Source organism: Mustela putorius, unplaced genomic scaffold (assembly GCF_011764305.1).
Source record: "Mustela putorius furo isolate JIRA1106 unplaced genomic scaffold, ASM1176430v1.1 tig00000759_pilon_pilon_pilon, whole genome shotgun sequence".
In the NCBI taxonomy this organism is placed as follows: domain Eukaryota; kingdom Metazoa; phylum Chordata; class Mammalia; order Carnivora; family Mustelidae; genus Mustela; species Mustela putorius.
In genome coordinates, this window is record NW_025421467.1 from 7,410,031 (window position 1) to 7,431,979 (window position 21,949).

Sequence of the window (21,949 nt, forward strand, 5' to 3'; positions counted from 1 at the left end):
ACACCCTTGGTTTTTAGGTGTCCTTACAGGTTCTGAGACCACACTGTTCCCACGAGGGCTCCACCCTCACTTAGCCTCTGGAGCCATGTCCCTCCATGGAGCAGACTTCTAAAGTTCTGATTTTGTGCTCTGCTGCTTTCTCACTTGCTGGGATCCAGCCCCTCTCCCCGGGGTCTATCTGCTGTTGCTTTGGATTCACTTCTCCGTACATCCTGCTTTCCAGAAAATAGTCAATTTTCTGTTCATAGAATTGTTGCTCTTCTTCTCTTCTATCTCCTGTTGAGTTTGTAGGTGTTCAGAATGGTTTGATAGCTATCTAGCTGAACTCCTGAGATCTGATGATATTTCAGTCTTCTACTCTGCCATCTTGCTCCTCTTCAACTGACTAAATTTTGAATATCCAGCCAACCTTGCATGCCTGGAATAAAACCCAATAGTCATTATAATATTTGGCATGAAATTTGGTGCACAATATATTATATATATACACTATGTACACATATGCATATATATATACATATACACACTCACACATTAATTATACAGATATATGATAACAAATATGTACAATACATATGAACAGTATTGAAAGGCATAAAATATGTTTGAAAGGCATATATCATATATCATATATATATTATATGTATAAAATTATACATAATTATATTTGAGACAAAGAAAGCAAGCAAGCCCTGGCTGTGAAAATTCTTTTGTGCTGTCTGACATAATATATCATGTCATGTAAGGCATTAAAGTTTTCATACCAAAATAAATAAATAAACAAACAAATAAATTTTTAATAGCGCTATATGACTTGATCACTACAGTTATGTGGGAAGAATAATCTGTAGTGTTGAGAACTTTTTAGAGAAGAAATAACCTAAGATCAAGAATGGACTTAGTTAGAGGATTCAAAGTTCAAAGATAAGATGACTTGAACCATAGAATAAATAGGAGAGTGGTGGAAATAATATTTAGTAAAAACAAGTGACTCAAAGCAACTTGATTTGAAGCAAATTAAACAATAGAAAGCTCTCAAAAGTAGGTAAAAAGTTATGAATGATTATAAAAATATTGAATATGGGTGATCAAGAGAATGGTACAATATTTAAATTGAATATTTATTAGTTTAGAATATAACCAACTCATCAGCTTGGTAGAGGGTGAGGAGGTTGGGTGACTAATTACTGGTGAATTAAACAGAAAATGGAGATGGAGATTACAAAAAGGGATCTGAGCAGGTGGTAATAGAGGAATTCTAAATACCATAGAGGAAATACATTAGGGCCATAGGCAATCCCAATCACAAATTATTAATCACTTCCAAGTGTTGGAAGTCTACAGCAGTAAACTGATCAGCCTATAGTCAGAAACAAAAGGACCCCTTTTTTCATAAAAATGTCAGGTCATCAGACAAGAAGGAAATCAAGCTCATCAAGGGAAGCAGGTGTATCTGTGTATATTCTGAGTGAAAAAAATCACAGAATTTGACCTCAGAAAGTGTCATTTTCAAGGAAGTGGGGAAATGGGAACTTTGATGTATATTTTATGAGTTAATTAAAGTGGAGTGGGTATTGCAGCAGTTCGTTGGCCAGCTTTATTTGCATATCAGCAACAGCATTAATGGAGAAAAATACAGGAAAGTTTTGCGTATATATATATATACTCTATGTAATATATTAATGTATTATTTATATATTAACATTTATTAACATTAATTACTATTAATATTTTATATTGATGCAATATTAATTATCATATTTTAACATACACTATATTAATGCATACTAATTATCTATATTAATACATAAATATTAAAATTACTTTAAAAATAATTTCAACCCTAAAATTATTTTATCCTATTTTAAAATTACTATTTCAAATTTTAAATCATCTATCCTTTGAAACACTTCTATAATTATTTCCCCCCAAAATTCAACTTCTATCCTTTTTGCTTCCTTTTATTTTCCTTTTTACTCCTTTTTAAACATATTTGAAAGCTATTTCGGCCATTTAGTACTTTTCTGTCCCCAATTCATTCCTTTTATCTCCCTGATTCCATGTGGAATATTTTTTCTCAGATTACAGGTATGTATTATGTGTTCATTCAACAAATATATATCAAAGATCTACTACCCAATAGCAGTAGTACAGATTGTGTTAGAAAAACTGTTTTCATTCAGATTATATGTTAACATACTAATAATATGTAAAAAACAATGAACAAAATTTAAGTTGGAAAATAGTGTATTAGGTAATACCTTCTATGAAACAAAAGCAAAAATGAAGTTAAGGCCATAGAATGGGGACATAAATAGAGTGAAGGGTGGAAGGCAGGTTACAACTTTAGGTAGAGTAGTTATGATAGGACTCACAGAGCATGAATGATTTCAGCAAACTACTTGAAGCTGATGAAAGAGCACTCATCTATTACCTGAGGGGCTGTCATTGAGCACTGGGAGCAGCAGAACCAAGGATCTAAGGTTGAGTTATGGCTACTGCTCAAGGCTCAGCAGGATGACCAGTGGTGCTAGCACAGAATGAGCAAAGAGAACATAGAACATGAGTCACACAGGTATAGGGAATACGTGTAGGGCCTTTTAAGGGAATGAAATGTAAAATTATTAGAATTTGAGTGGGTAGTGACAGATTTAATATTGGTTTTAAGAATCATTGTGGGTGCTGTGTTGAAAAGGATTATAAGGCAACAAGAAAAAGTCAGGGAGATAAGTTAGAATGTTGGTCTCAGGGAAAAAAATCAGAATTTCCCAATGATTGTATTTGGCATGTGAATGAAAGAGGAGAGTTAAGAATGACTTCAAGTATTTGGCCTGAGGAAGATGAAGGTGGGGTTGTCATAAACTGATGTGGAAAAGTTGTGAGTCAAGTAGACTGGAGGTGTAATATCAGGAGTTAGGTTAGTACAATTTTGGATTTGAGATGCTAATAGACATCTAAATCACGATGCTGATAAACAGTGGATATAAGAGTTTGACATTCATGAAGGACTTCTGAGCTGAAGATATATTATGACGGTCATTTGCATATAGGTGATAGCTAAACCTGGATAAGATTTTAAAAGACCGAATGAGACTTCCAAGAAAAATAAATTTGGCTAGCGGCAGGAACAAAGGACTGAACCCTGGGACACTCCCACATCAAAATGTTGGGGAGCAGGAGGAGTATTGGCAAAGTGGATTGAGAGGAGCTATCACTAAGGCTGGAGGAAAACCAAATTTAAAATGTGTTTAGTATGAGAGAAAGATTCACTGGGTTAAATACTTCTGATAGCTAAAGAAATTGATTGAAAAATAAACAGTAGATTTGGTATTGTGGACATCATCTATGACCTGTAAGGCCATTTTGGTGTAGTGGTGGGGAAAAAAACCTGAGTGGAATGAACTCAAGAGAAAAAATGGGATAAGAGAAATTAGAGAAGGAGTATAGATGGTTCTTTTGGGAATTTTTGCTATGAAGTAGAGAAAGGGATCAGAAGGGAATATAAAGCCAGAAAAAAATTTTTTATTATTTTTTAACAGAAGAAATAAGATCATATTTGTATGACTGAAGGGGAAAATAAAAATTGGTGAAGCCTATCAAAGGGGAAATTCTGGGAGCAAGTAGATAACAACTTCTGAGATCTAATGCTAAAGTAGAGGCAATGGCTTTAGAAGTTCAAGGGAGCTTATGTTAGCAAGAAGGGAGGCAAATACATCTATAGAGATTATGGCAGCTGGGGATATGGTAGTGGGAGCTTGAGCAAGTTATCTTCCATCTACTTCTTTTTCTCAGTGAAATAGAAATCAAGGTCTTCAGTGGAAAGTAGAAATGGAGGAGGAGGTGCTGGGGGTTTAGGAAGAGAGAAGTTACAGAATAATCACCCAGGAAGGTGGACCAGTGAGTAAGTAAGTGAAGTGTTATAGGACTGCTGGAGACCAGTACAGAGCCCTTAAAGTTCATGGTCATGAATTTAAACTGCATTTAAACGCACAGTCTGTGCAGTTGTGCTGCTTTTCTTCAGTTATATTCAGCATGGCTGCAGGTATATAAATAGATTTAAGAATTAGAATTTTTCTAAAAAATATGCTGAAGGAAGAAAAGGGCAAGGAAGTCAGTGGTGTATGGAAAATGAAAGGAAAGGAGGCATTTAGACCAATGATTTCATTCCTAACAAAATCCAAAGGGGCAAAGGCTTTAGATTCTTTGCAGATCCGCACTGAATTTCAACATACAGAATAATTTTCTTAGGAAAAATAGGTAAGTGGCAATAAAATAAATATAGGTAGGAGATGATAAAAAAGAGACAAGGAAAACTGGAGCTCTAAAGGAGCTGAATCTAAATAGTTGCCGTCACACTTGTGATCTTCTGAATGACTGTGATCATACCTCTGTTGTTGCTACTTGTTTTTTTACTTTGCAGTCTTTCTGTAGCTCAAATACCACATTATCAGGTAGCGAAGGCAGCTGTCAATGAGTATGTACTTTTACTTGAAATAGTGAACAACATTTCTATCTCTCCCTATAGAACTGTTGCAGGCACCCATTTAAAATGTGAAACAGGACTCCTCAGTAAAATATGCATGTGGACACAAGTTCAAAAGTTCAATCCCACCATGCTGCTAAAATTTAGACAGGAAAGTAGTAAAGTGCCATTCATCAGTCATTCAAATTGGGTATACTTAATGGAATTATGACAAAAGCCAGTGTTCTTTTCTTTTCAAGAGTGTTGCCGTGTTAAATTGTACAGCCTTGTTAATGATATTCTACTCTTGTCATTCAATTCAGGAAATGTTACAATAAGCATTAGAATATGATTATTGTATAATATAATAATTTTTTTGCTTCCAGCCCCATGTCAAACCAGACACCCATCCAACTTCAGTGCTGTGACTATTTGCCACAAATCTCAATCTCTTGATATCCCAGGTGCTACTGAACTAGTTCAGAATACTTCATCTGTGATATCAATCCTATGGCTAGCTAAACATTGAAGTTTGCAAATAAGACTGCCATGTACTCATTTGAAACATGACCATTGTTTTCACTTAAAAACTGGGAAGAAAAGGCTTGGAAAGGAGCCACATCCTTTCCTGGCAATACTTAGATGACCTTTAATGTGCTTGATCAGGATATGAGTCACTGTTTCTGAGAATTGGAGTTCTTGCAGAGTGGTCACCTTGTTGGAAGGAAACTGAAGATGTAATTCTTTAGTCACACCTATATGATCTCAGTGTCTGCTGTAAAGTGGATAGAAAAAAACATTAAGCAAAAAAATAAAAGAATCCAAAACTCAATCCTTGAGGTGATAAATATTTCCTATTTAAACAAAGGGAAATGCTCTATCATGGAATATAAGATGAATTTTTTTGCTGTAGTACCTTGCCCATAAAAAATAATAAAAAAAAAAACCCGCAAGTTATTAGTTTCCCTTCTAGCTTTTTGAATGTCTTTCTTGATGGTTATGAAGTTAGGTATACTTCTGCCTGCTTTTGATTATGTAATTGTTAGACTATAGAACCTTATATGTCAGTGTTGCTAGCAGAATAAAAGGAGAGGAAGGAATGAAATGGAGGAGTTGATGAATATTTAATAATGCTTTTAATCAGTCTCACCAAATAAACATTTCTCGAGCTGCTTTGCAAATGAGATTTTCCTATCATAGGAGCTTGCAGATGCGTTTTTTTCTTTTCCCCAGTGAAAATCTTGGAAGTCTGGTTGGACTGGCAAATGATTTTATAATCATTAATGAATTTTAATGACTGACGACTTAAAGTAAACAAAAATAATATAGAAATGTGTTTTCTTGATGAAGTTGCTATCAAAATGTACATTGCACATTTTCCTGAAGTATTCCTTATTAAAGGCATAATCTTGTACATTTTGATGTTTAGTTTATATGATTCCTTATATATTTCCTAATCACCTTAATTGGCACATTTAGTAGTTGTGGAAATCAGAAGCAGCAGAGAGAAATGCCAGCCATAGGACACAAACCATAAAGCTCCTTTTAGATCATGATTAGATTGGAAATGTTAATGAGTCCACTGTGACCAGAGATGACCAGATATCATTTTTAGACTTCCAAAGAAGTCTAAAAATGATAAGATTTCTAAAAGATTCAGTGATACTTTTCTCAGTGAATGTAAACAAAAATGAGTCAGGTATGCCCTAGCTAGAAAAACAACCAATATGGAGAAAAAAAGAACAATATTTCATCAAGTATTGTTGAAAAGCAAAGCAATGCTACATTAAGCTAACAGCACATATCCGGAACAAACTGGATATTTTGTTGTCTGATCCATTGCCTTCAGGATCACTAGGGATGTCCTAATTGGATCTTGAGAAGTCAAACAAAATTCCTATAGATATCTGTTTGTTCTCACGGTGACCAATTTTAATCCCTTGTAATTCTTGCACTTGTCTGTAAGTAGCATTTTTTTTCAAAATGCAGTGGATTGGATCCCTTAGGGTTTCTATAAAAGCATAAAATGCAATACTGATTTTGATATTGTTTTGCTATATAGTAGTGTGTGTGTGTTTAAAATAATTGCCAACAGACTCTTTTCATTCTTATTTTTATGGCAACTTACGTTATATGGAGGAAATGAGCTCTGCACACAGAGAAACAGTAGAACAAATAGTAGGCAGAGAGACAGGAGGAAGCAAGCTCCCTGCAGAGCAGAGAGCCCGATGTGGGGCTTGATCCCAGGACCCTGGGATCATGACCTGAGCCAAAGGCAGAGGCTTTAACCCACTGAGCCACCCAAGTGCCCCTAAAACCAAGCTTTTAAATTCAAAGTCCACCACAAAGGAATGTAGACCACATTTTGGGCTTAGTACTGTACCTTAACCTGAGAGTCATGCTAAACAGTAGCTTCTAGTTCACTATCATGGATTGGAAATATTTCTCTGAGCCACCATGTAAGCCAGATTGGTAAAGACAGGCTGGGATAAATCTACTGGAGAATAATTATAAATCTTTTCTAATACCTGTGTTCCTCTTAAATCTCCTGAAATTCTTCTCAGTCTTCCAGATTCATTTTCCAGAAGTTTTCAGATGACTTTTGATTGGAAGGCTTAAAAAAAAAAAAATCCTGGGTTTTCATCAGAAAATTACATTTACAGTTCTACTCTGAAAGTGTTTATCTAAAGAATTACCCATGAGTTCATCTCCTAGGTTAGTTCCACCTTTCACCTCAATCAAGGAAAAGTCATCTTTTATGGCATAATCCAAAATCCATATACCCCAGAGAGGTGCTGCCCAGTCATTGTGTTTTGCTAAGAGGGATCTGAAATTTTATCTTTTCAACAGCTAAGAATTTGAAAGATAGACAAGTTTTACCTTCATTCTATAACTAACCTTTTTTAAACCACTTTAGCAGAGATTGAAAAGAAGCAAAGGATTATTCTCTCACTTTTAAAAATGCTCTCTATACAATCCAATTTATTTAAATGTCTCTTGGCAAAATCAAAACAAAGAGGGAGACAGAAAAAGTTCTGGTTCCAAGAGGGCAACACCTAAGTACAGTTATTGTAAAAGAGATCTGTTCCTAAATAAAACACTTAGTAAAAGGATGAATTAATGGCTATAGGAAGACAGACTTTAAAACTTCTAGACTTTTCTTTTAGTTATTTTTTAAATGAGTAGTTAGTTGTAAAGTAAAACTGAATTTTATTGATAAGAATTGGTGCTGGAGAGCTTTTTTAAAAAATAAACTATTTTTAAGAGAAATTTAAGGTTCAGAGAAAAATTAAGCAGAAGGTACAGAGATTACTATATACCCTCTTCCCTTCCTGCATATGCACAGCCTACATTAAAATCAAATTCTTCCACCAGAGTGGACATTTCCTACAATCAATGGGCCTACATTGACATAACATGATCACCTAAATCCAAAGTTTACACTACTGTTCATGCTTGAGCTTGTACAGTTCTATGGGTTTTGAAAAATGTACGATGACATGTATCCATCACTTTAGAATAATACAGAGCACTTTCAGTGCCCTAAAAATTCTTTATGCTTTTCCCATTCACCCCTCCCTGACACCTAATCACTAGCACTGCTAATCTTCTGATGGTTTACAATTATCTTCAGAGCACCTCATGTAGAGTCTGAAATCATCCCCATACATAGGGGGGTAAGAGAGAGTCTGAAGAGTGGCAGGCCATTGCAGGTTGGTACATGGCAGTTTTATTAAGCAAAAGGATCTTACATACAAGGCTTGTCTTGGGCAGCAGCAAGATGAATAGATCCCTGCGCCAACCTGCCAAATCTTAACAGGACTCAGTCGCATATACCATGTAAGTATTCTCAATACCACATCAATATCCCAAGGTCATGTCTTTGGAGCAGCCTCTGCAGGTGGGAGAGACCAGCCAAACCCACATTTCAAAAACAGAGTATGGGGTGAGGAGCCTCTAATTGCTTAGATCCAGTTCACAAATCAACTGGTGGTCATGTCTTTTCAATGTCCTTTCCCAATATCCTTTTACTGTCTCCACAGTTGTGCCTTTTCTAAGATGTCATATAGCTGGAATTATAAAATATTAGCATTTTCAGACTAACACTTTTCACTTAGGAATATGTATTCAAGTTTCTTCCACATCTTTTTGTGGCTCGATATAGCTCATTCCTTTCTAGCACTGAATCATAGTCCACTGTCTGGAGGAACCTCAATGTATTTATGCATTTACCTGCTGAAAGACATCTTAGTTGTCTCTAGTTTCAGCAATAATAAAGCTGCTATTAACATCTATATGCAGGTTTTTGTGTGGATGTAAGTTTTTAACTCCTTTGGATAAATACTGAGGAACAAAATTGTTGGATCATATGGTAAGATTATATCTAGTTTTGTAAGAAATTTCCAAAATGTCTTCCTTAGTGGCTGTACCATTTTGCATTCCGATCAGCAATGAATGAGAACTTTTGTTGCTTCGCATCCATATTGCATTTGGTATTGTTAACGTTTTGGATATTGGCCATTCTAATAGATGCGGAGTAGATAATTGTTGTTTAAATACATGTGATACATGGGGCGCCTGGGTGGCTCAATCTGTTAAGTGTCTGACTTTGGCTCAGGTCGTGATCTCTGGGTCCTGCAATGGAGCCCCACATTGGGCTCCGTGCTTGGCAGGGAGCATGCTTCTCTCTCCCCTTCTTCCTCTTCCCAGGCTTGAGCTCACTCTCTCTCATGCTTTTTTTTCTCTTTCAAATAAATACATAAAATCTTTTAAAAAAATAATGTGATGTGGTATATCTTTTCACATGTTTATTTGCCATCTGTATACTTTCTTTGGTAGGTGTTTGTTCAGGTCTTTGGCACATTTTAAAATCAGGTTGTTTGTCTTCTTATTGTTGAATTCTAAGGGCCATTTGTATATTTTGAACAACAATAGTCCTTTGTCAGAAATGTTAGCTTATCAATTCTTTCTTTCATGGATCATTCCTAGTGTTGTATCTGAAGTCATCACCATACCTGAGGTTATTAAGGTTTTCTCCTATGTTTTCTTGTAGGAGTTTTATAGTTTTTAACTTTACATATAGGCCTATGATACAATTTGAGTTAATTTTTATAAAGGGTATAGGTCTATGTTTAGATTCAATTTTTTATATGTGGATTTCTACATATAAAATGGTTCCAGCACCATTGTTAAAAAGATTGTCTTTGCATCATGGTATTGCCTTTGCTCCTTTGTAAAGCTGACTATTCTTGTGTAGGTCATATATATTAGAGGGCTCTTCATGTAGTGCCATTAATCTGTCTGTTCTTTCACTTGATAAAACACTGTGTTGATTACTTTAGGCTTATGATAAGTTTTGAAGTTGGGTAGTGCCACTCTTGGTTTTGATCTTTTCCTTCACTGTTGTATTGCCATTCTGGGTTACCTGTCCATAAAATTTAGAATTATTTTTGTTAATTTCCACCAAAAAAAACTTTCTGGGACTTTAACTGGAATTGTTGAATCTGTAGATCAAGTTAGAAAGAACTGACATCTTGCCAGCGGTCAGTCTTTGTGAACATGGAATATTAGCTCCATTATTTCATTACTTTGATTTCTTTCATCAGAGTTTTGTAGTTTTCAATATTTAGGTCTTATACAAATTCTGTTATACCTAGATATTTCATTTTGAGAAGTGCTAATGGAAATTACATTGTGTTTTCAATATCAAATTACACTTGTCCATTGTTGGTATAGAGGAAAGTAAATGACTTTGTTTAATTGGTCCAGATTTTCTACATTGAAATCATATCATCTGCAAAAGTACACAGTTTTATTTCAGCCTTCCCAATTAGCTTACCTTTGGTTTCCTTTTTTCATCTTATTACATTAACTAGTACTTCCAGTTCTGATGTGGAAAAGGAGTTTTGAGAAGGAACACATTGTCATATTTCTGATCTTAATGGGAAAGCTTTTAGTTTCTCACCAATAAATATTTTGATAGCTGTAAGGTTTTTTTATTTGTTTGTTTGGTTGGTTAATTTTTAGCTGTAGGTTTCTAGTAGGTATTATCATTTTGAAGAAACTTCCTTCTATTCCTAATTTACTAAGAGTAATCATGAATGCATATTGCACTTTGTCAAATACTTTTTCTGTATTGTTGATACTATCATGTGATTTTTCTTCTTTAGCTTGCTGATGGGATAGAATGCATTAATTGATTGTTGAATGTTGGTCCAGGCATGCATGCCTGGGATAAATCCAACTTGGTTGTGGTGTATAATTCTTATACATTATTGGATTTGATTTGTCAATGTTTGCGAGGAATTTGTATCTGTGCTCATAAGTAATACAGTCTTGTGGTTTTCTTTTCTTGTAATGCCATTCTCTAGTTCTGGTATTAGAGTAATGCTGGACTCATAGAACCAGTTATTAAGTATTCCCTTTGCTTCTATCTTCTAGAAGAAATTGTAGGGAATCAGTATAATTTATTTTTTTTAATTTTTGTAGAATTCGACAGTGAACATATCTGGACCTCGTGCTTTCTGTTTGGGAAAGTTATTTATTACAGATTCAATTTTTTTCAAGTAATTTAGGCCTGTTCACTTTGTTATTCTTGTGTGGGTTTTGGAAGATTATGCCTTTCAAACAATTGGTCCATTTCATTTAGGTTGTCCAATTGGGGGACATAGAGTTGTTCATAATACTCCTTTATTATCCTTTTAATGTGATGGGAGCAACAGTGATAACCCTCATTCCTTTCTGATACTAGTGATTTGTTTATCCTCTTTTCTTTTTTTTCCCTGGTTATCCTCACTAGATGTTATCCAAAATTAATTTATTGATTTTTTCAAAGAACCAGCTTTTGGTTTTATTGATTTTCTCCATTGATTTCTTCTTTTCAATTTCATTGATTCTTATTCTAATTTTTATTATTTCTTTTATTATTCTTACTTGGGAATTAATTTGCTCTTCTTTTTCTAGTTTCCTAAATTGGAATCTTAGATTATTAATTTTAGATCTTACTTCTTTTCTAATATATACATTCAATGCTATGATTCTCCCTCTAAATATTGTTTTCACTGCATCTTACAAATTTTGATAGACTGTATGTTCATGTTCATTTAGTTCTAAATATTTTGTAATTTCTCTGGATCTTTTTTGACCTGTGTGTTATTTAGAACTGTATTATTTATTTACCACATATCTCGGGATTTGCTAGCTAGTTTTCTGTTTACTGATGTCTAGTTTAATTCCCTTGTAGTATAAAAGGAGGCATTGTATGGTTTTTATTCTTTTAGAGTTGTTAAGTGTGCTTTATGACCCAGAATGTGGTATATTTTGGTGAATGATCCTTGTAAGTCTGAGAAGAATGTATAATCTGCTGCTGTTGGATGAATCAGTCTGGGCATGTCCATTGTATCCAACTGATTATGGGCACTGTTAAGTTCAGCTATATCCACACATATTTTCTGTCTGCTAGATCTGTCCATTTCTGGTAGGAGAGTGTTAAAGTCTACAGGTATGATAGAGGATTCTTTTATTTCTTCTTGAAATTCTATCTTTTGCATCATTATGTTGAGGCTTTCACATATTTTGATGCATGGATGGTAAGAATTATTATGTCTTTATTGTCGACCTCTTGTTAACATTATTTAATGTGTCTCTTTATCCCGGATAACACTTTTTCCTCTGAAATAAATTCTTTCTGAAATTATTTTGATTAGTGTTAGAATTGGTACATCTTTCTCCATTCATTTACTTAAATAGATATGTTTCTACATTGAAAATGGGTTTCCTATAGAAAACACATCATTGGATCTAGTTTTTTGATCCATTACAAAAATATTTTGTCCTTTAGTGGTTTAATTAGAACATTCAACTTTAAAGTGGTAATAGATACAGTTAGAATAATATCTACCATATTTTTTACTTTTTTAAAAATTTGCTGCCCTTATTCTTTCCTCCTATTTTTGTCTTCCACTCTTTGTCGGCCCATTAACGTTTTATTTATTATTTTAAAATATGGAACGCTTCACGAATTTGTATGTCATTCTTGTGCAGAGGCCATCCTAATCGTCTCTGTATCATTTCAATTTTAGTGTATGTGCTGCTGAAGCTAGCACTGCCTTTTTTGTTTTTAAATGAACATTTGAAATGACCCATTTTCTTTCATTTTTAGGCAATCAGCTATACTTTTTTTTTTAACTTTTTTTGGTGATTCACCTGTAGTTTGCAGTATACATTTTCAAATAATCCAAGTCCACTCTCAAATGACACTACATCATATACAGTATGTATATATTGTGTGTATATACATACACACACACAGCTGACCCTTAAGCAACATAGATTTGAACTGCACGGGTCTGCTTATACTCGGATTTTTTACACTACAGTATTATAAATGTATTTTCTCTTATTATTTTCTTTCTTTCTTTCTTTCTTTCTTTCTTTCTTTCTTTCTTCTTTCTTTTTCTCTCTTTTGGAGTTTTTTTTTTTTTTTGTAATTTTATTTTATTTTTTTCAGTGTTCCAAGATTCATTGTTTATGCACCACACCCAGTGCTCCATGCAATATCTACCACTAAGCTCACCCAACCCCCCGCCCCCCCGTCCCTCCAAAACCTCGGGTTGTTTCTCAGAGTCCACAGTCTCTCTTATGATTTTCTTAATAGCACTTTGTTCTCTCTAGCTTACTTTACTATAAGAATGCAGTATATAACATATATAACTTGCAAAATGTATGTTAATTGACTATTTTTGTTAATGGTAAGGCTTCTAATCAATAGTAAGTTATTAGTAGTTAAGTTTTGAGGAGTCAAAAGTTATAGACAGATTTTTAAATGCATGGTGGTTGGTTCCTCTGACCCCGTGTCGGTCAAGTGTCAATATACACAATATATATAGTTATACACATGCACACACATGTATAGTATATATATTTAATAGATTGTTGCTATTATTATTTTGAACAAACTATTATCTGTTAAATCAATTAAGGACTTGAGAAATGAGATTTTTATTTTACTTTTGCTTATTCTTTCTCTGATGCTCTTCCTTTATGTTCTTTTTTTAAGTTTCTGATCTATAGAATTTTCTTTCTTTCTGAAGGACTTTTTTTTTAAAGATTTTATTTATTTATTTGACAGACAGAGATCACAAGTAGGCAGAGAGGAAGGCAGAGAGAGAGGGGAGGAAGCAGGCTCTTTGTGGAGCAGAGAGCCTGATGTGGGGCTCGATCCCAGGACCCTGGGATCATTACCTGAGCCAAAGGCAGAGGCTTTAACCCACTGAGCCACCCAGACACCCCAAAGAACTTTTTTTTTTTAACATTTCTACAAGGCAGATCCACTGGCAATAATTTTCTCAATTTTTGTTTGTCTCAGAAAGTATTTCTCCTTCACTTTTGAAGGATTATTTCTCAGGGTACAGAATTCTAGGTTGTTGGGTTGGTTGGTTGGTTTGTTTGCTTTTTCTTAGCACTTAAATATCTCACTCTCATTACTTGCGTGGTTTCTGAGGTGAAGCCAGATACAATTCTTTGCTTAGCTCTCCTATAGATAAAGTGTCTTAGTCCTCTGGCTTCTTTCAAGATTTTTTAAAATGTTTGCTCTTCTGCAGTTTGATATGAAGTGTCTAGGTGAAGGTTCTTGGGGATTTAACTTGCTTGATGTTCTATGAGCTTTCCATTTCTATGGTTTGTTTTCTAACATTACTCTAGGGGAAAATCTCAGTAATTATTTCCTTAGATAATTCTTTTGTCCTTTTTTCTCTTTATTCTCCTCTTTGTATTCCTTGTATGTGTATGTAACATCTTTTGTTGTTGTCCTACAGTCCTTGGATATTCTGTTCTTTTTCCAGTCTTTTTTCTCCTTGCTTTTCAGTCTTGGAAGTTTCTACCGAGATATCATTAAGGTTAGAGATTCTTTTTTCTCCATGTCCAGGCTACTAATTAACTCATCAAAGTTATTCTTCAAGTCTCTGATAGTGTCTCTTTTATCCCTACCATTTCTTTTTTATTCTTTCTTAAAATTTCCATCTTTCTGCTTATAATGCTTATCTTTTCTTACATGCCGTTTACTTTATCTGTTAGGTCCTGGGTGGCTGGCTGGCTCTGCCATCAGAGCATGCAACTCTGGATCTCAGGGTTGTGAATTCAAGCCACACACTGGGTGTAGAGATTACTTATCTGTTAGGTCCTTTAACATATTAATCATACTTATTTTAAATTCCAGTATGTCTCCAATACTCCTGCCATATCTGAGTCTGCTTCTGTTGTTTGGTCTGTCTTTTCAAATCATGAGAGTTTTTGCCTTATAATTTTCTATCACTGAACATGATGTAAAAGGAACTGCAATAAATGGACCTGTAGTAATGTGTTGGTAAAGTATTTCATAGTTCTATGATTAGTGGGCCTATGCCTCTGGCTTGTGAACTTACCAAGTGCTTCTCAGTTTTCTGTACTGTTAGGTGGGACAGGTTGGCTAAAATGGGATAGAGTTGAACATTTCCCTTTGCCCAGGTTTAGACTCTGAAAAAAAAAAAAATCCCAACAACTTATAGTCCTAGGATATAGGAGTTTTTGAAGAGCAGGTCTTGTGAAGAACAGAATGCTCTGGGATATTTCAAAATGATTCCTTTCCCCCTTCCCATGCCAGAAAGTAGAGGAGTTTTCTCAAATATTTACTGTGAGGACCTAGTAGAGTTCCTGATGGTAAAACTCTCAAAGTTGGGGACCTTTCTTAGGACTCCCTAGAGTTTTTAACTCTCAGACTTATTCGTACCCAGTTTCCAGCAATTTGTCAATTTAAAGTTTAGATTTTCCTGTCCTGGTACTATCCTGCAGAGGTTTTTGCTCCAATAAGTTGTGATCCACTTCTGTCTCTCCAATTTTGGGTGATTGATTTTTCAGTTTGATCAATTTTTTACTTGTTGTTTGGACGAGTGATGATTTCCAAGTTACATGCCAGACTGGAAAGTAGAATTCCCATTTAATTTTTTAAAATCTGGTTTTACTGTTTCTTAAAATGGAATTAAAATCTAGGGCTGTTCTTGAGATATTAAATATAAATGATAAGTTTCCCTTTTATTCTACAGCTCCCTTGTATGAGTAGTCCCTCACAAATACACCACTCCCTTTTGTGTGTGGGTTTCATTTTTTAACTTTCTCTTTAAAAGGTTATTAAAGATCAATGAGGGCAGCTAAGCTGATGATGGCTAGTAAGAGGCTTGGATAGTATATTGATAAATCCTCTTTCTTTGGAGCTAATTATTTTTGTGTAGGAGGGGGATTTATTTGTATGAAAATTTCTACTCACAGGGTTACACTTTTTCCATTATCTTACATTTACTAAAATGTCTAGTGATTCATTGGTTAATTCCATAAATCTTCCTGAATTTATACACATTTTGGAGTATCACTCACATATTGTCAATGCACCATGATTTAGTCTAATATTCTTTAATCTAATGAGGTTTATTTACCTTGTAAAGATATCCTCTACTTATGACACCCAGAAAGTGAAAGATGTATTTTTGAATAGCTTCTTACTTAGCACAGGCTTTCTGGATAAACCATTTCTCTGGGAGATAGTATAGCTTCATAGGCAAGAGCACATTTTCAGGAAGCAGATCTTTATTAACTATATAATGACTCAGTTTCCCCAACTTTCCTCAATCATATGATGACTCGGTTTTCTCAAGCAGGACTTATAAAGAAAGTACTTATGTAATGTTATAAAATCTCATTTATAAAGCGTTTTAAACTGTGTGAGGCATGTGGTGAATACTTAATGGATATTAATTATCAATAATCATGACAGTAATATGGGTATAGCCAGGTTGGTAAGAAATCAGTGGCAAAACACTCAGGATTAACCTGGTATCTTGGGCCTAGAAAGATGGAGCTTTTACATATTGATTTATTCAGCAAATATTTATTATGTGTCAGACACTGTATTCCATGCTGGGGTTATAAATAACTGTGTTATAATTTGATTGTTTTAAAAGAGACACATAAAATCTACTCTGGAAGCACAGTGCAGGGATTAATTAATTCTGTCTAGGAGAGTCACAGACGACTTTACAAAGGAAAAAGGCATTGGAATTAGTTCTCTAGAGATGTGCAGGATTTAGCTAAGGAAAGAATGAAGAAAAGATAAAAAGAGACTTTCCAGGGAGACAGCACAGTGTGAACAAGAGAATGAGGCATGAAAGTGTCTGGGGTGTTAAGAAGATAATGGATAGATTGGTTTTCCTGACTGCATGGCAGAGTATAGAGGGGGAATGGTAAGCAATGAGCCTGGAAAAAAATCAGTTGAGGACACATTATGAAGGACTTTTCAATGCTTTGCAAAAGAGTTTAAGTTAAGACAATAAGAAGTTAATTGGGAGTCCCACATGTATTGTTCTTCTGCTCAATCAGTCATTAATGTATTCATTCCTTCAAGGAGTACTTACGAACAGTTACTAAGTGCCAGACCCATTCTAGGTACTGGGAAGTGGGCAGTAAGCAAAAGATAAATGCCTTTCCCTTATAGTCCTCACACCTACTATGAAGTAGAAGACAATGAGCAAAAATAAAATAAAATATACAGTTATCAATGGCAATAAATGCTAATGTGAAAAATAAATCCAAGAAGAAAGATAAGCAATGTTGAAGGAAAATTTGCAATTTTAGCTATGATGGCCAAAGAAGATATTGGTTAAAAGGTAACATTCCAAACCTGGAAAAGGAAGGAACTGAACCATGTAGATATCTGGAGAGAGCAAGTAAGAAGGTCTTGAGGTAGAAGAGTGTCTAATATGGCTGGGGAGCAGCAAGAAGACCAGTATTTCTGGAGCAGACTAATCAAGAGAGAAAGAAGTAAAAAACAAGGCAGAGAGATGATAGAGGAGTGAGGTAAGAAATGCAGATTACAAAGGACCTTATGAGCCATTTTTAGAATTACATTTTAGTCTGAGCAGAGAATGACGTGACCTGACTTCTATTTTAAAAGGATCACTCTGACTGCTATGCAGAGAGTGTGGAATGACTGCTAAGCTAGAGTGTGGGGGAGGTGAAGGGTAGAATTAGGGAGGATAGTCAGGAAACTCCTGGAAGAATCAGGCAAGAAAGGATAATGGCTTGAGTGCTAGTGGTAGAAAATGTAACAAAAGAAAATGATCTGGAAACATTTAGAGCAAGAGCCATGGGGTTTCATGATGGGTGGACTTGACTGTGAGGCATTACAGAAAGTATTCATCCTGGCTTGAGTTTTCAGCCAGTTTCATCTTACTTCCTCTTCCCTCATTTCTGTCTTCCTACAAACTTGTAGACTTGATCAGATTATTTCCTTCCTTTAAGTTTCTACCACTGTCTTTTCTAGTCCTTTTCATCTGAGGTTGTCTCTGGGAAGGTTGAAGGCTTCCTGTCTCATCACAGCCTTAAAGACAACTTTGGGTATTTCACTGCAAGTCAGTATGTGGAAAGAATCTATGTATAATACAAATTTTTAAGAATATAATGCAAAAGCAAGTAAAAAATATACGTGGTTTATAAAGAGCTTATAGTAATACTTGTTAAACTGTACTTCATTTTCTCTAAGAGGTTAAATAAAGTCTTGTTAGGAATTCTGTACTATTCCCTTAAAGTAAAGTTCTGCATTCTCTCTCCTTGGTGAAAATCATATAATCTATTTCAAGAAGATAGTTTTCCCCCCTGAAGAAGATACAATTCTGACAAACTAATAGGCTCTCCTCTATTTACTAAGGAACACATACGGCTCTATAGACTTCAACTTGATAACACCTAAGGGCAAATCCACGTTTTATGGCTCCTGAAGTTTACAACTTTGGGAGACCCTCTGTAGGAAAATGACTGCATAATTATGTATGTGCACTCCTCTCAGAACCTTGGAGGATAACTGTATAAATGAGGACCTAAATTATGTTTCATTAGCAACAGATTCTAGTGATACCCTTTTACCAGTTCCCCAATTCACCCAGGATTAATCTTAGTCTGATCACTTTTTCATAGGATCCACGAAACTTTGGCCTGGGAGACTGCTCTGATCTGAGCTGGTCTATGATTTAGAAAGAAAGTTGTTATGCAGTGTAGGGGTATTTGGGTACTGTAAGTTGTAAATCAGAATGATTCTTCAAAATTGCTTCACTATCATTTTCCCATTCTTAAATAAGCATCCTTTGATATGGAATTATTTTTAAAGCTTTATCTTTCTATGCAATGAAAATTATTTTCATATCTCTCTTCAAATGAAAAACTGACATGCTTTTCAATTTGGGCATGATTTCCAACTCTTAAACGTTCCAATCTTTAAACTTATTAAATAGCCATATATATAAGAAATATCCAAAAACAAAATAAAACAATACAAAACACTGCTGAGAAATTACATTTTACTGTCAGTGTGCTCTCCATACCTGCTCTACATAATTTCTGTTCTTTTCACAGAAAACGGTTATACACCCTACAACATAGGAAATCATACAGGGCAAGTTAGTATCCCTAAAGCCCCAGATAAGTTCCTGCCTCCCATGAAGTAGTATCTCAGGGGTGGCTGCAGACTTTTGTGGTTTCCATCAAGAAATGCTGCTGAGGCTATTCATCTGTATGCACCACTAAAAAATATTTTTACCATTGATTTTCCTCTGGCATTGATTTACCACCTGACGCCATCAATAATGAGGTTTGTCGGCTGATTTCTTAGGCTGTCTGGGAATTTTTAAAAATTTTTTCTTTCTTTCTTCCTTTTTTCCTCCTTTCTTTCTTTCTTCTTCTTCTTCTTCTTTTTTTTTTTTTTTTCTTCTTGCTGACAGAAGAGTTGCTGGTAACAAGTAGTAAGTGAAGCAGGAAGAAAGGCTGATAATTTGAAGTAGGAAATTTGCAACCAACCCATCAACTCCACTAAGCCATTTCTCCCAGCCCTTTCTCCCCTCCCTCTTATTACCTATCATTTTATTACTTGATGGGAAGTCTTCCATCGGGTTGGCCTTCTGAGTATTGCTATTTTTCAGTTTGGTATGCATTGGAATGCAAATTAAATGGGACAATTATCTGTGGTAAAGTGTTTTCTTGATGCTTGGAAGAATGCTTTTTCTTTTGCTTCCCTTAAAAATTTGAAGGCATCTAAAAAGCTGATTCAACTCAAGTACTTAGTGAGAAACCAATTCTGTAAACTATGCCACTTTCATTTATTGAAGTTAGCCCATGTTTGGGCCTAAAGGGAGAATTTTCTGAAACACATGTCTATTTCACTGTGGCAAAATGCTTTCCTTTACAAAGCAATAATATGGTGAAAAAAGTAGAAAGTAGATAGTCAGCATTCCCACATCCCTTGTAAAATAAAATGAAAATGCAGATACCCTTCTGTCAAGGTCTTGATCCTAGACAAAATTATATACCAAAATTTGACAAAGCACGTTCTGGGAGATATATATTCATTATTATGCATGAACTTAACTAAATATTGATCACTCTGAGTGAAACAGATGGAAACAGCCATTTTTCTGGATTCCAGATATTGAATTATGAGAGGTCAGGGGAAAAATTCTCACTGATAGGTCAAGATAAAATAATTTAAAAAAACAAGATAAGAAAAGATATGATTTTATGTATGATGTAGCTATTTAAAAGTAAGTCTCTTTTCTTGTCTCCATACATGTTTAAAAGCTTCAACTGTAATAGATGAATTTTATTGAAAACATAGATTAGACACGAAGAATTCCTAATATTTTGCTCTTTTATTAAGAATGAATATAACCATCTGTTTCAATTAATTTTATGCATTTATTTCAAAAGATTTTTACACATTCATTGTCTTTTAATTAGTTATCAATTTTACAATTTAATATTTGTTTGAACTATATACTTCCATATGTAATTTCATTTAGTACACATTTGCATCACCTATGTGAAAGATGATCCCTGGAATTGCAAAACACACAACCTAGACAACCATATGAGCATGTTCTATGGCCCTGATATACTCAGAAGAGGAATTGATGAGTCATTGGGTATTTAAATACTTGGTTTCAATGAAGACTGTGAGATTGTTCTTGAGACCAGCATTTGCCCTCCTACCAACACTATCCTATTCTCTAGTTTAGAGCACCATTTAGCGTATTCTTTCTGTTGTTTGCCATTCATGTGAACCATGTCATGTGGTCTTCTACTTATTGGAAGTTACTGGTTTTCTCTGGTCTTAGAACCTAACTACTTTTTATCTCCTCATGGTTTCTCACAGTCTCATATTAGGTTCCAGGACCTACCATCCCTGTTCCTTTTAAGACTTCTGCTTTGAATTTAGAGGAGGAAAATTGACTTAATAAGCTAATTCTATATCACCATTATTTTGAAAACATTCATTGTCCAGTGTATGTGTGTGTGTGTCTGTGTCTGTGTGTATTAAATTTGAATCTGCCTGGGTGATCTTATTTTTTATTTGAACTGTGTTTTTCATTCTACTTCAATTCTACTTCAAAAGGAGACACCTGTTTTGAATGTTCTGAATATCTTCTGCATTCTTCTGAATCCCCTTAGATGTGTTGGCTTTCTTTGTCTAGGTATTGGGTCTCAGGTCCAGCTGCTTGGATGCAATAAGCAGCAACAATCCAATTATTGAGGGTAGATACAGGAGCCAATTCATTTGCCAAGTGATCCTCCCGTCTTAAGGTAACAGAACAGAGCTTCTTTACTCCCAATATCTGGAAAGACTTAAGTTCTCCCAGCCTCCATCCCAGGAAACATATAGTGATCCTGGTCAACATCTTTCCTGGCATAGAGGCCAGGTTGATCATACTTGCAGGGATGCTCATGGAGGATTCCCCACCCATTCTCTCACACGTTTATAGATTGCTGAAGGCCAAGCAATAGTCAGGGGGAGAGAAAATTTAAGAGGGAAGGTACAACAGGGTCAAATGCTGAAAGAATTTTTTTTTTTTAAGCAATCTGAGAACTTAAAAAAATCTTTAAAGTTTGGCATTTTGGGGGTGATTCATGCTCTGTAGTAATCTCATAAGATTTTAGGAAAAAAGGAAAGGTGTTAGAATGAGGAAATAAAAACTGTTAATAAACACTGTTCTTCCTTTGGGATTTCTGGTAAATATGATAAACAGGTTAAAAATGTGCAGACGGCTAGAGGTAGATATAGTTCAGGGGTCAAGAGATGTTTTTAATTTCATTGATGGGAGATCCTGAATATATTTGTACAGGTGGAACTAGGAGGGAGCGCACTTGGAAATACAGGAGAGAGAGGGAGTGCCAAGAACACCTAGTTCCGAGGTTAGTGGGAGGAACTCATAACAACTAAGGTGAAAGAATCCATCTTAAACTGGATAAAAGACACTTCTGAGACAGCTGGGAATGAGGTCAGAGTGAGTAAAATTGCAAAGAAATTTATAGATATGGGAACAATAAATTGAGGAAATCACATGCAGTCTGTTTTCTTAGTAAAGTATGAGGCAGGGTCATTGGCAAAGAAAAATGAAGATTTATAATGGGTGAAGC

General features: G+C 35.0%; 1 long non-coding RNA gene and 1 other non-coding gene across 2 annotated transcripts in view; one reads left to right on the top strand and one right to left on the bottom strand.

The window, feature by feature from the left end:
* LOC101689272 overlaps positions 1-21,949 on the top strand; it is a 177,281-nt gene that overhangs the window by 14,148 nt on the left and 141,184 nt on the right. The window lies entirely within an intron of this gene.
* On the bottom strand, positions 12,461-12,567 carry LOC123393171. The gene has a single exon (XR_006607902.1). It is a non-coding gene; the product is annotated as a U6 spliceosomal RNA (small nuclear RNA).